At 42.5% G+C, this 14,537-nt stretch overlaps 1 long non-coding RNA gene across 1 annotated transcript; it reads left to right on the top strand.

The window, feature by feature from the left end:
* The first annotated feature begins 1,175 nt into the window (after positions 1–1,175).
* Positions 1,176–13,475, top strand: LOC124049645. The gene is made up of 4 exons (XR_006841439.1): positions 1,176–1,315; positions 1,949–2,101; positions 3,337–4,280; positions 13,052–13,475. It is a non-coding gene; the product is annotated as an uncharacterized LOC124049645 (long non-coding RNA).
* Positions 13,476–14,537: the final 1,062 nt, after the last annotated feature.

Raw genomic sequence — 14,537 nt, 5'->3', positions numbered from 1 at the left:
GATTTGACTTATGTGTTCATTTTCAAGTATTGTTCATTTTGTATACAAACAATTTGTGGATTTTTAGATAAAGGACAAAAAGACAAATGGTCCAAGTACAGCCAAATCAGCAAAACACATTTATTTGTGTATTTATTTACACTAAAAACCAGCGTGCACTTGATTTTAACCAAAATTTCTGAGTGTAAACTTTTGCGTTAAATTAAATCTTACCAAATAGTTTGATCAACTTACTTAATAGTTATTCTAATATAAAACTCACAGTCACAGAAATTATCTTAAAGGAGAATACTATGATTTTACACTTGCAATACAGTAATAACTTTTTTGGCAAGTTTATTTTTACTTTTTTCCCAAGTAAAGCAGAGGTTTTATCCCTTTTGATTCCTGACATGTTGCTACTCCTGCCAAGGTTTCCGTTGTTACAAGGCTCATATGCAGTTTACCGTGATGATGGTAGCAGATTACTCACTCAAACTGGGTCCTTTATGGGCTGACAAAAGCAGGCTTGCACTTTCTAGTTAGCGACCATTCATTTTGGCAGCTGAAATGTCAACAGTCACTTTCAGGTTTTATCAGCCGGGCCAGTTAGCTAATTAAGCTAACCTTTACTCCATGAGTTAGCTCAGAATGTTTTCTTTCTGTTTCATCCTGATCACACTCGTTTTGAAATGAGAATCCCGTAAAAGGGATATTAGATACACACTACGTGGCTGCATACATGATATAAGCCATGTGGTAAAACAAAATAAAGCTGTAAGACCCTGGAAAAACTCACCTTCCTCAACAGGTGATGATCCACAAAGAAGTCATAAAGAAAAAGAAAAAGATTATCTCAAGCGAGGCTGTTTTTGGTTTTGGCTAAAACCTATGGGAAGTTTGCTAACATGTTAATGATGTCTCTTAAAGTAAAATTTAATGAATTAACTGTTATCATTTTTATTTGACAAGACTTGTGCATTCATGATGAGAAGTTCTAAAATGGTTCTGAATGTATAAAACTATCAACAAAGATGATTATGATCAAGACCAAATGTAGTAATATCATGTCATGCACACTTTCGATTTCACATGCTCAGGATTTTTGTAATTTGGATGGACCAGCTCTTTAACAGCAAAGAAAAACTGTGAAATAATATCAGTAATAGCAACTTTTCTGATTGACAGCAGCATCCTGGTAAACATCATCTCAAGCTGACAGCCCTGGAGAACTTAGCCAGAATGTGACAGCCATCACAGACCCGCATCCACACATGAAAAGGCTTTTGTGTTGTGAAGCCCCTCTACTGAGACAGAAGAGGACATGTTGTTCTCAGTAAGAAACAGACATTCAGAGAGATTGGAAGAGAGACAGAGAGAGAGAGAGAGTGTGTGTGTGTGTGTGTGTGCAGCCTTTCTGCGATAGGACAAGGAGTGCTGATTTAGACATAGCCAACCCAAACACAGATGCCCCAGTCCTTCCTTCCTGTGGGTAACAGAAGGAGACACAATGTGTTCAAGAGGCCGGAGCTGACAAAGGGATTAATCCGATGACAACAAATGCTGCAATCTCTGGCATTAAGTCACAGCAGAAAAAAATACATATCATATGGTCGCGACAGCACTGACGCAGACAAACATGCACCGAGAGCCAGAAATGTCCCGAAAAATAAAAACCCGTGAAAGAATAGCAACGCGATTTATGTTTTATGTTCTCTAGATTTATGAAGGTCACACATTTTAGCACCAACATTACCTTCAAAAAAGCTTACTCACTTTAGCTCTGGGACTCAATCTGCGGCTTTTTTCTTTTTATTTATTATTACTTTATTTTTTATTGACATGTAATATCTCCCACTGGTAATCTGTCAATCTTGCTGTTATCGCTTGCTTTCGCACCATTGTTGGTTCTCACATCTTTCTCTCTGTCTCTTCCTGTGTGTGTCTTTTTCTCTGAATATCGTTTTAGGGGGCTGATATGAACCTGTGAACATCTGCCAGCGATACAGTGGGAGGAACAGACGTGAAAGAGAAACTGAGATGAGGTTGAGTTCATGTGAACCACCCATGGCGCCGGACTGTTACGGCCATCAGTAAATCTACCATCTCGCTGCTATCAAAGGTTCGCTGTGTCCGTTTGTACGTGTGTGTGTGTGTGTGTGTGTGTCCATTTTTTTTTCTTTTTTATGTGCAAGTCCTCGTCCGTCTGTATGTGAGTGTGTGTTTTCTTCCCAAATAACATAATCCCATAAGAGGGTGGGAAAAGACATTTTTTGAGGATAAGGGGAGAAAAGAGGAAAAATTGATGGCAGTGAAAAGAGAAAAGGCGATGAAGAGAGGACGAGGAGGAGGAGGGTGGGGGCAGAGCAGCGCAGGAGAAAAGCATTAGTAGTTCCAGCCAGCTGCCAAATGATGCCCTTGATTGCCTCTCTTCTTGTGCAGAAACAGAAGGTGTGAGGGGTGATTAGGCCTGGGCCCGATCCCTGATGAACAGATGTTAATAACAAAGCCCATGTTCATTGTGGTTAATAGCCAAGCGCGCCAGGGCTGGCTGCTGAGGCTAGGGGAAAATCTGCCTCCATAGCTCTTCTCCTCCCCTCTCCCTTCATGGGAGAGAGATAGGCTTCCTCTACTAATGTTTTGGCTGTACACTATCGTAATGAGCATGGTATTTGCAAGAAAAGGTAATGATAATCAGTCACGGGAGCAGAAAAAACACAGCAAATGATAGTGCGTCGCATTCAGGAGATAGAGGAGCTCAGGGTTTGTGCTGTTAACTTTTAGTTGATGATAGCCTTTTGATGATATCAGAGATAAAGGGATGTTAATAAAGCTAGGCTGCAGAGCTGGAATCACTGTTGCCTCGCTTTTGATCCTATTAGGCTATTGTCTTCAGGCAGTAAAGACAACAGCTATAATGTGCAGAGGAATTGTCATGATCTAGTTTCATCAAAGCCGAAATCATTCAGTTCTAAACAATACAGAGCAATACTAAAGCTAACCCATCCGGTGCTAACAAGTTCAAAATAACGTGTTGAACGGATGTTCTGTCGGTAATTTTAATAGGGGTTGGAGGTCAGGCTGGAAGGGGTTACTGGGGTGGAGAAATACATCATCATCCCATCCTCGTTTATGAAAGACAAAGTTGCAAGAAGCTCCCACCATGAGGCCACATCCTTTCTTCTAAAGATTACACAGTTTACTTATAAAACATTCAAGTGCAGTGAATTATTGAAGTGAAGCAGATGCTGTAAACTGAATACTTTTGCTCTGTTTCTATTGGTGAGGAAAAAACTTGATATTCTTCCTAAGTATGTATGCGCCGACACCAATTCTCTTTTCTCTCTGTGTACACAGCATGGAAGGAGACTCATCTCGCACTCAAATATCTCCGTGGGGAATGGAAAGATGGCAGAGATGCATGCCGAGGCTACTCCTTTTTCTCTGTGCCACAGAAAGAGAAAACATTGGCACCGTTGACAGGGAAAATGTGACATTTTCTGCACTGTGATACCTTACATCTTCAAATTGATGCCTTGTCTGAAATAGGCAGAAGGAGGCGTAATGAATGTGCTTCGGTGACATAAAGACATGCCGCCAGGACATTGTGGGATCGTAGCTCTGGAGCATTCTGACTGATTTGCTTTTTAAAGCACAGAGGGCCAGCTGTTTATGTTATTCAAATTTAGAGGGGTTGGAGAAAATGTGCGTCCGTCTAGTAGTAGCAGGGGATAATAGTTTGGATGAAAGCATTCGTTTCTTAAACCATTCTTTATACTATTTTGGTCAATCAAACTACATTGAAAAGTATTTTCCATGACACTGCTTGAATTTGCGATTATGTGCAGCTGAAATTTGGACAAAAGATTAAAATGATTGTCATTTTCGTCAGCATTCACGCTGTCATCTCCACATATCAAATGAATCATTTGTCCTTCATGTGAAATCTTTCACTGGTAGGAGACCATCTTACTGTATGTGTGGCATTGAAATAGACTCATGGGAGGTCATGGGAGTGTTGAGCTGACAATCAAGGGACCGGCTGTCATTCATAGCCCCGTCACCAGCCGCGCCACTTTGAATCATCTGACGACCACATGACGACAATGACACATTTCTGCTCTTTTTTTCTTTTTTGACAGGTATGCATCAGCTTGATGGATTGGCATCACACAAAATCTTTCATCGAGACCCAAGTATCCTCGGTAACTGTCCTCATTGTGAGAAGAAAAGACGCACAACACGTCTTAAGGGCTGGAGTGCCGCCAGAGGAAACCACTCACTTCATAATGTCACATACAGTAAGTGTGTCTGATGTACTGCCTTCCAAACCACCCATCTTGTTCCAGACATGTCCATTTTAGTTTGTTAATTAACATATTGATGCAGTTATTATTATTATTTAAATGTATTCACATGTTGCACTGCACTGCAGCTGCACTTTCAGTCTACTATCTATTCTATTTTAGCTTATTTTTGCTGCCTTGCACTTTCAAAAGCACTTAAACTTGCCTTGTCTAAGTAAAATAGGATATTTGTACATTACAAATCATGCTGTTACCAGTTGAAACAGAAGCTGAAAGTTTCAACCATTTATCTCAAAATTTTAACAGTTTCAGACATGTATTCATTGCTTCTGGAGTAACTACTTCACCCATTTATCCACTAAACCTGCTTTTTGCTTGTTCATCAATGTTCAATACTTCCAGCTAACTTTTTTCTCTGTATCTCTTCTACTCTTTATCCATTACTTTTTTCCAGTCTATTTTAACCGTTCATCCGATGCTCTTAGCTAACTGCTTAGACGTCCCTGCTCGCTTGCAGGCTGCTTTTTATGTGCTCTCAAAACTGCTTTGTAATCTCTGACGATGTACGTCCAACTCATGATATTTCATGCTCCTGACACGTTTTTGCTGACACATTGTTGACCACAATTTGCACCGTTTGTTATTTTAAAGCTCATAAGATTAGATGAACTTTATTGATGAACTTTATTGTATGTAACGTAACTGTAACTGTAAGGGACAAACATGTGAATGCTGAAATTCAGTCATATCCTCCTTCAAAAAGAAAAAAATTATATACATGACAGTCCTGGTTCTTCCTTTAAATTGAAAGGAGACAATGCTAGTTAAGAGTTATATTCCCAGCGGTATGCTTCCTCTCACAGGCGTCAAGCACCGCTGTTTAATGTACACTCATGCCCCATCTACCTTCTCTTCCATTATTCCACTCTCCAAACCTCCGTCTCACGCACTCTTTCCCCAGGCCCCATGCTGTCCTTCTCTATTTATTGAATACATCTTTTACTCTGCAACATTTTTCCACCTGAGCTGGCAGTTGCAACTTTTATGGGGGTGGTGCACACAGGGCCGCCGAGAGAAGAGGACCCTTGTATTTTCATTGCACGCATCATGCTCCAGCGAACGAGGGCCATCTAGGCTGAAATGAACTAACAGGGAACATGACTTAGACCTTACCTTTTTTTTGCTGTTGTTGTTCTCTTGTTTATATTATTTAAGAAGGAGTGATAGCGGCACTTGGTATTGCCCCCCACTTCACTTCATGAAAAAATAACAACAAGTCAATAGAAGGCCACCAGCTGAGAGGAGACAGAATAGGGATTTAAAAGGGTAAGTAAACAGCAACCTGATCAACAAAACAATCTATTATTCAATGCCATTTTTGGAAAGATCAGTTTTTACATGGCCCCAATTTATCAGGCAAACCAAGCAGACAAAACACATAAACAAGCTTCAGTGCAATTAAAACAAATAAATAAATAAATAAAAACTTTGAGGCATCTTTGATGGTGACACATTGCTTGTAACCATCATCAGAAACACAGACAGAACTACTTAATACCCATCAGGGGTGTTTTCAGCTGCTTTCACTACAGCTACAGTTAAAAGAACATAAGCTCTTACCTTCTCTGCACACACAGCTTTTAGCATCTGAGTGTTCATCATATCACACACACACACATACACCCCCTCCCAGCACATCTGTATGTCAGGTGTAGGTTCTGTCAGGTGCAGCTTTCCAAACATGATGTAACCCTATCAGATGCAGGTCAAACCAGCACCAGAGTGTTGATGTGAAATTTACTCCATTAGTGCGAAGTCTGGCTTTGTATTCATGGCAATGGCACGAGCTTTGTGTAAATAATCAAGGGTTGACCTGTCGGGTTAAACCCCGTAATTGAAGTGATACTTCAAAGAGACGACTACCACCTTATAGGCAACGAAACGCTGCATGGAGCAAGCAAGACACACACACACACACACACACGGGGCAGTAGAAGGAGGTAATGGGGTGCCCAGATTGGATGACACTGTGCGAGTGCCTATTCTGTCACACAAGCATTTTCTTTGCCTCCCTTTCTCTCCCTTCTCTGGTAAACGGATGTCCAAAATGCAGGATTGCATCTCAGCCACAAATGAATAAATGAAAACAACATGTTGCTTTCGCTGTTTCTAGCATGCGTGCAGCCAAAGCTGTGCTCCAATCCACTGAAAGTTGAAAAAGGAGAAAGCTGTGATTCAGTTTTTTGGGCAATATGTTTCCTCTAACTCATGTGAGTGTGGCTCCACTGTCTACAAAAATGTGCATTTTGGGGTTACTTTTTTCGTTTCTGTTTTACAATATTCACACAAATATTTTATCATTATTCATGACTTTCATTTATATTCATATTCATTATTTGTTTCCACTGAAAAATGGGGTCACACGGGTCACGGTGATGCATCCGTCCATGATGTCGGCTACAAATGTTACATCATTCACATCAGCTGAAATTATCTATCTGTGAAAATGCGAAAAGCACATTTACACTCCATTGCTGCTTTGACTCAAACCCCCACTGACCCAGAAAAATCGGAAATTCACAAAGCCCTCTTCCAGTTTTAGCACCATCAAAATCCCACAGATCCAGAAAAATAATAAAAATGAAATCTGCAATGCGTGCGTGAATTACCTAAGCCTTGGCTCAAAAATACCGATCCAGAAAAACAATAAAAACAACAATCCAGAAAACTTCTGAAAAACAGCGTGCTAATAAATCCTGAATAATCAGTGTGTTTTCAGTCTTCCCCCTTAATGTGGTTCAGAATGATCTTGTAAAACCTCAGTCATCCCACCCAAAAAACTGACCTGGCATGAAATTCTGGACAATAAATGTGCTATGTAAGGAATCTGAAAATAGGGGACGTTTGCAAATTTCCCAGTTCTGCTCACACCAAGAAAAAAATAACAATAAAAAACAAGGAAACAGTGACCCAGTAAAATCTAGAAAATCTACAACATGGAGCGAACAATGAGGGAATTTGCAAATTGCCCTCTTCCTGTTTTGACAGCATCAAAAACCCCTCTGACCCCCCAGCCATCCACATGCCGATGAGAACCACATGCAGCCCAGATGCTGAGCTATTCGCACTGAACTCGTCTCGCTCTGCCACAGCACAATCGTCACTGTACCGCCGGCGCACCACGCCGACAAGCTCGAAGACATTTGCCCCACTGCATTTCAATTAGAGGCTGTAAACAAGTGACAAAGGCGAAGAGAGACAGACAGACGGGCAGCCACGACTGAAAATTAATCAGTAGGGTGGTGCTGGGTATGGAACTGTGCTGTCTGTCAGGGCTGAGAGGAGTGACTGGCACTGCTGTCATCACTCATTTACAGTAGTGATCACCATAGTGCATTGTGGGTGACGGATGGCCATGCTGTAAAAGTGTACCCCCCACCCCCCCCAACCCAACCCAACCCCTCCTCACCCCACCCGCCCACATCACCAGCTTCACATACACCTCCAGCAAAGAGTAGCAACCAGCGGAGAGAGGCAGATTGATCCCTGGATTCTGTGTAGCTACAGGCCTCCTTCCCTCATTAATTCTGCTGATTCCACCAGATGGGAAACAAAATATTAATTTTATTCAGCCCTAGGCACGGGCTCTCTGTTAAGGTGTTCACTAAATCACCAGGGTTTCATCAGGATGCTCTGATATTGCAGCCTGGCTGTAAAATTGTCAGGCCGGTGGGTGGGACAAAGGTTCAAATTGTCATAAATGTAATTAATTGTACGGCAAGAATGATTAATTTATCAGAAACGGAGGAGCTGACGTGACTAGCCAAGATGCCTAGCCATGCCTTCAAAGTGGAAGAACATGCTCGTTTGAATTATGCAAATTAATTGACTCTTTCAATGTGGCATAAAATGCTAGTGCAACTACATTGCATGGTACATTAGTCTGTTCATCCAATAAAACTGCATTCTTTACAAGTGAATCCTTGACTCAGAGGGCTCTGGGATACAATTCATTTTCGGCACAGATGTGAGCGTCTGGCAGCATTTGGCAGAAGGTTTCAGGCGGAAAGTGAGAAGAGGGTGGAAAGAGCGAGGTGGGGGCTCAGAGAGAGATGTACAGTGTAGATGTATATGTATGAATGTTTGGTGTTTGACGACTGACCCCACTGAGAGCTGCACTGGCATGAAACCCTGCACATTCGCTATGTAATTTTAGTGTCCTCGGTGCTCTGCGCTTTCAGTTTTTCCCCCCGTCACCCCTTTTGTTTCAGAATGAGATGACAACTTAGTTTGTTGGTCACATCTAAAGAACCATGGATCATTGATTTCATTGCAATGTTGCAGTGATGCCCTGCCACCCGCTGAGCCATAGTGGAAACTGGCAATGACAAGGCATGTGCTCAAATGCACAATACACATGCATGCACAAAGACAAACAAACACACGCCTAATTATAAGCACCGCTTTTCCACAGTCAAACTCCAGTGAAGGATGATGATTTCCTAAAAGGCGCAGAATTACGGACAAATAGACAATATGAAGATTTTTCATCCCAAAATTAAGCAGCCGCCATGTGAAATTGTGTCATTAAATGCAAAAAGTAATCCTCATCAAAAGCAAAATATCATATTAGAAGAATAAATCAAGATAAGATCCAGACAGTAATGTTTTTTAATCATTATTTCAACCCTTTGTGCCTGAATATTTTCCCCTCATCTGCCCTGAATTCTAATATCGTGGCTGACATTCAGTTCAGTATCCCCGTCAGTACCATCCCTGCCTTTTAATCCTTGTCTGGGTTTTGAGTAGCACCTGATCCGAGGTTGAATATTTTGCTTGATGCCCACATATGAAATCAAATGACGCTACACTTGCCACTCACTTAGCAGCATCCAGGTGGAGTGAGGACGAGCGCTACCTTACCACCTAATGAAAGCCCAGCGTACCACTCTTACACCACTGCCCTCCACCCCCACCTCCACCTCCCACCCCTCCGCGCTCACTGAAGCCACCTCCTCACCACTGCAGCCGCTCTCCCCACCCCCACTTTGATATGCATGTGTCAAGGCAAAGTGACAAATAGCACATATTAATTAGGCACTAGGCCAGGCGAGATTGCTGTTATTAACGGTGGAAAGGGGTAAGGTTGGATTTAATTGCCTGTGACATCAAAGTCAAGTGACTGGTATTTCAAGCATCATTTAAAATGTTTGATATTGAGGCCATTGTACTCACATAAAAAAACATCTAAAAATATAAAGGAGACTGATGGGGAGGAAAATACCTACATGCTTTTGCTGCAGCTATCTGGAAGCTAATAACATCTCTCCTCTGATAAATTGACTAGATCCTGATGGAAAGTATATTGTGGTTGCCCCTGACTGACTATCACTCCCTCTCTCTCCGATTTGCCATGTACTTTCACATATTTCATTCGCTTTTTGTATCACTTGTACATTGAGGGGGGAAAGAAATTCAATATCAAGTACAGCATCTAGCCGAGAGAGTAAATTTGCTTGCTTGGTTTGGAAAGCAAATGTAAAAGTGCTTTTATTACAGGGCGCGTCTGCAGAAAGATAAATGAGAAAAGCCAAATGCGTAAAGATCTCGTTCTCGTGTTGTTATTTTGTAATACTGTGTGAATGCTAAATAACAGGAGCTTTTGCACCAGATCTCAAGATGAACACAAGACTAAGCGTGAACCGAAAGGGATTAAATATATTTAATGTAGCACTCTTGGGACATTTCATGCTGAACAGATGCCACTGCATTTGCAGTGTTGTATAAATAAAATGAAATGTTTAACAGGTGAAAAGAGAAACACAGATCTGACGCTTACCTAAATTTTCCATGCTGGAAAAAGACAGCTGTAATCGGCTGTGTGTGTCGTGACGACTGATTGTTTGGGGCCCCTATCAGATTGTGGACAGTGCTTTTAGCTGTTAACTGTTGCCATGGCAATGCTGTTCTCCTGTTGGGCGTTCTGCTAACCCTGAAATTAGTGCAGAGGTGTGGCGCCACCCCAAACTGCGCTCCTCTCTCCTTTGCTGATGCCCGCCCTGATTCGCTGTCCACAATAACCCCCTCCTCAAAAAAAAAAAAAAAAAAAAGGAAGGAAAAAAAAAAACCTGTTGAAAAGATAAGCTCCTGACGCTCCCCTGGAAGCGATCACCAGCTAGACTTCCCAGCACTCCAAAGCAAAGCAGGTGAAAGTGGTAAACAGCAGATCTCCTCTAACAGAGAATAAAAAACACTCACCCACTGTAGTATTTTTAAATGTTTTAGAGATTTTCTTGGATGTGGGATGTAGTTCAAGATGCTTCTAACATCTGCATGTCACAGCCATTCCACCATTACCACCAGCCATGGGCCGTCTGAAACAAGCCCCAGTGGGCTCTCTACAGCAGTCCATTCAGACCGCTGCTGTCACACTCCTGTCTACATTAATCTGAGGCCCAGCCCAGTGGAGGGCTTATAAACGCTGAACACTGCTCATTACAGGACACGGTGGCCATGTTGAAAGCACCACTTCCTCTTTATCTCGTCCCGCTCTGGTCCCTCATTTAGCAAGGCGCAGCAACTTTTCGTGGCAATGACTTCATCCTTTTTCATTTTAATGGCCCGTTAATGCTAACATCGTCAGTACCTCTGCTCTGCATGGAAATAACCAAACCCAGTAGATAGAGTGCCATTTCTCGGCACTTGTGCACGCAATAAGACACACCAGGTGCGCTCAGTCTCAAATTAGCCGATCAACAGGGAGGCAAAACTGGCATCCTGATGATCCCAGGCACCAGCATGGCACATCATTTAGAAAATGGCCTATTATTTTTGTGCAAGCATTAAAAATAATTTACCGTCTTTAAAGTCTTTGATTTCCCCAAAGACTTGACGACATGTACAACTTGACGTAGTGTTTATTGTGTTGCGAAAAACAAACTAAAGAAAACACTGAAGGAGAAACTTAAAAACAACTATCAGTTACGTCGCTTGTGAAATGTGATTTAATACTGCGGGTGGCGCTTAGTTAATAGTGCTAAATCGTCAGCGGGTGTAGCCTACGTTAGAGTCAAAATAGTGCTTATGCTTTTATTTAGATGACATGCATTTAGATTCTGTGCTTCCTTATTATGTAAATGTTAAGAGCCGCACACCCATAGCAAACTGCTTCTTTCTGCTTGCATTGTTATAATCCTATCTTTGTTTTCTCCACCTTCTGTAAGCTACATCACATGATGGCCATCTCATATGGTCAAACCGTGTTTTCTCACTACGCATCACATGGACCGTCACTTCCTATGTTGCTTTTGACCATTAGTTTACCCTGCCGTACTCCAGGGACACCACACATGTGTACATATAAAAACTGTACATCATAAAATATTTAAGTGTCAAATTTGTAGCACGTATTTAATTAAATATGGTCATTACTTTCTGTGCAAATGCAGTTGATGCACCTGAAAAGCACACCAGCATCACATCATCATTTGTTGCAGGTTTGAGTTGGATCATATGCTGGCACAAAGACACAGAGACAGTGAGGGAGGACAGTCAGCCACAGTGCAGTCAGGGGCCACTTGGAGAGGTGAAAAAGGGGAAATACATATTGATAAGATGCAGCAGTAGGGCCCCGTAGTCCCTTTCCCAAGACAGACCACAGACTGGAATTATAATGAGTGGGATTAACACCCCCTACCTCTGCTGTTTCTAACCCCTCAGCCCCCCTACCCACCCCTCAACACACACACATACACACACATTTGTTCCCCACAAGCACTTCTACTCCAGGATCTGCCCTGCACGAAGGACAGGAAGCCAAGTGCCAGCGAGGAACATACTGACATTAATTAACAACATCTGACACAGATGCCATGCTTGTACTCGCTCGAGAGGTGGTCCAGCACATTATTTCATTTTGATTATTTCCTTTCATTTTTTTCCTCCCCCTTTTTCTCTCCTTGCCTGATTCACTTCTTAATCTCCTTGACATGCTGTCCTCTCTTTGCGTCAGCAAAGCAAGGTTTGAACTGGCGTTGAATGCAATTAACTTTCTACTTGTCGTGCACTTTTGTTTAATTTTGAATAACCCATTGCTCGTAATAAGGAAGCTATAAAATCTCATAGCAGAGATGCATGTGGTGATATTCATCGGGGTTCACACCTTGCTTTGCTCTAATCTATTTGCTCTCTCTGATACCCCAAATATTGTGACACCACACACAACACCGAGGCCCCAGCATTGCAGGCCCGTTGCTCGGTGCGCCACCCAGAAGCATGTTCACAAAGAAGAGACATTCACAACCCAACTCAGGAGGCAAGGGTCAAGCTCTCAATCAAAGGTAGAGAGAGAAAAGGCCGTCAGACGTTTGGTAATTAGCTGAAGCTTGCTGGAGTTGCACCGTGCCAACACACGATGAGTGCAAGTGACACATATGCTCGATCCTGTATCTGCGCCACTAATCAGCCGACTTCAAACTAAAATAGATGTGTGACTTGCCAACTTGTCTGCAGACGTGTTGATAAGTGGCACATATGTCAAGCCATTATTTGTGATGCAACTCTGAGGGAGAGAGCACGCCAAGAGCCACAGCAGCACACTGTACAAGAACAAAGAGCAGAGGTGAGGATGGGTAATAATCCCTTGCTGTCTTGTGGGACCATTCACCCATCAGGGGCCCCGTGTGCATTCCTGGAGCAGGTCTGAAGAGATGTGGCATTTTCTAAACTGGCCAGACACTTTCTGCCTCCTCTGCTGTTTCTCTTAGGTGGCAAGAATGACCCGGACTCCCTCCTGACCTGCCTCCGTTAATGACCGTCATACATCATGTCTTAAGTGCTGCAGCCCTCGTCGGCTGATGTCGCCGGCCTGTCCAGCGCTCATTTCCATCTGACCCACCGAGTCCTGGACTGGGGCCACGGCAGGGAAATTAAAAATGCATCATGTGATTCATCTTCTGAATGACTCCCGCCACATGAGGGACCTGACCACTGGGGATAAGTCATCACAAAGGACCTTGGTGGCTATCCTTTCTGGTCGAGGTGTCAGCCAGTGATGCTCAGACTTTATTATGATTTGATCAGCATGCCAAAAAATACCCCAAAAACATATCATTATCAAACTATACGTGCAAGTGCAGAAGGTCTGCAGTTCAGATAAAGATCATTACTGACCAAAGATGGTGTTGTTTTTTAAAAAAATAATCAGCTCAAACCTTCTAGACAACACATAAGAGCAGCTTTGAATTTTGCTCATCGGTGATCAATAATATCATATTTGCTGACATGTTGACAGTTTTAATTTCTCCTGAGCTGGAGGATAAAACACCTGTCAATATTAGCAGAAAGTCCACAACCCTGAAGCTGAAGGGGTGGGGCTGCTCAAACGTTATGCTGCCGCCACCTGCTGGTAAGCAGCTTTTGAAGCCTTCTCCCCCTCCCCTTTTCTGCCATTCAAGCTCACCAACCCCCCAAAGTAACCAACAGTAAAATCTCTCCTGCCTCCAGCTTTTTTTTTCCTTTTTCTAACAAATCCCAAAGCTGGAAAAGTGTTTATTTTTTGGCCTGTAAAAAATATTTCCTTTCACCTCTTAAAAACTTGTCTGCTGTGTCCCACATACTTGGGAGTAGAAATATGGGCCTGTGTAATTCTATCGCGCACAGTGATGGGTGCAGACAGGGTGGGGTTGTAGATATGAAAGGTCAGCAGATACACAAACGGTCAGTGATGGTGAATATCCGGTTTCAAGTTACGCAACGTTTATTATTCTATAAGAAAAAGCGCCTCTCTCACATTGAGGAGGCACCTGATGAGGAGGCCATTGTGCCCCGTACAAAGGCCACGTGTTTTCCTCACATCTCTTTTAAGTCGCCACTCAAACACTCCTGAGGCATATCTGCAGCAGGCCCGGGTCCAAGATCAGACAAAGACAGTTTCTCAGCCATTTATCTTTAAGCTGGCATAAGGTGCCTCCGCCACATTACTCTAAACACTGTCTTTTCAATCGAATAAAATAAATTCTAGTGCTCTCGCTAATGGTCACACCGAACACTGACCACGGGAGGTAAGTCTAACAAAATTAGTATGCAAAAGACCTGCCCTCGCGAGGCCTATAATTTCCTTGCAAATGATTTCTGTATTTGAGGATGAAAGGGGTGGAGAAAAAAAAAAAAGACAATGGCTTTTTTTTTTTTTTTTGAGCTTGCGTGCGTGCGTGTGCAGCCTCCCAATAGAAGCTGCATTTAAATAACTTA

Source organism: Scatophagus argus, chromosome 18, assembly GCF_020382885.2.
Source record: "Scatophagus argus isolate fScaArg1 chromosome 18, fScaArg1.pri, whole genome shotgun sequence".
In the NCBI taxonomy this organism is placed as follows: domain Eukaryota; kingdom Metazoa; phylum Chordata; class Actinopteri; family Scatophagidae; genus Scatophagus; species Scatophagus argus.
This window is presented reverse-complemented; position numbering and strand designations above follow the sequence as displayed.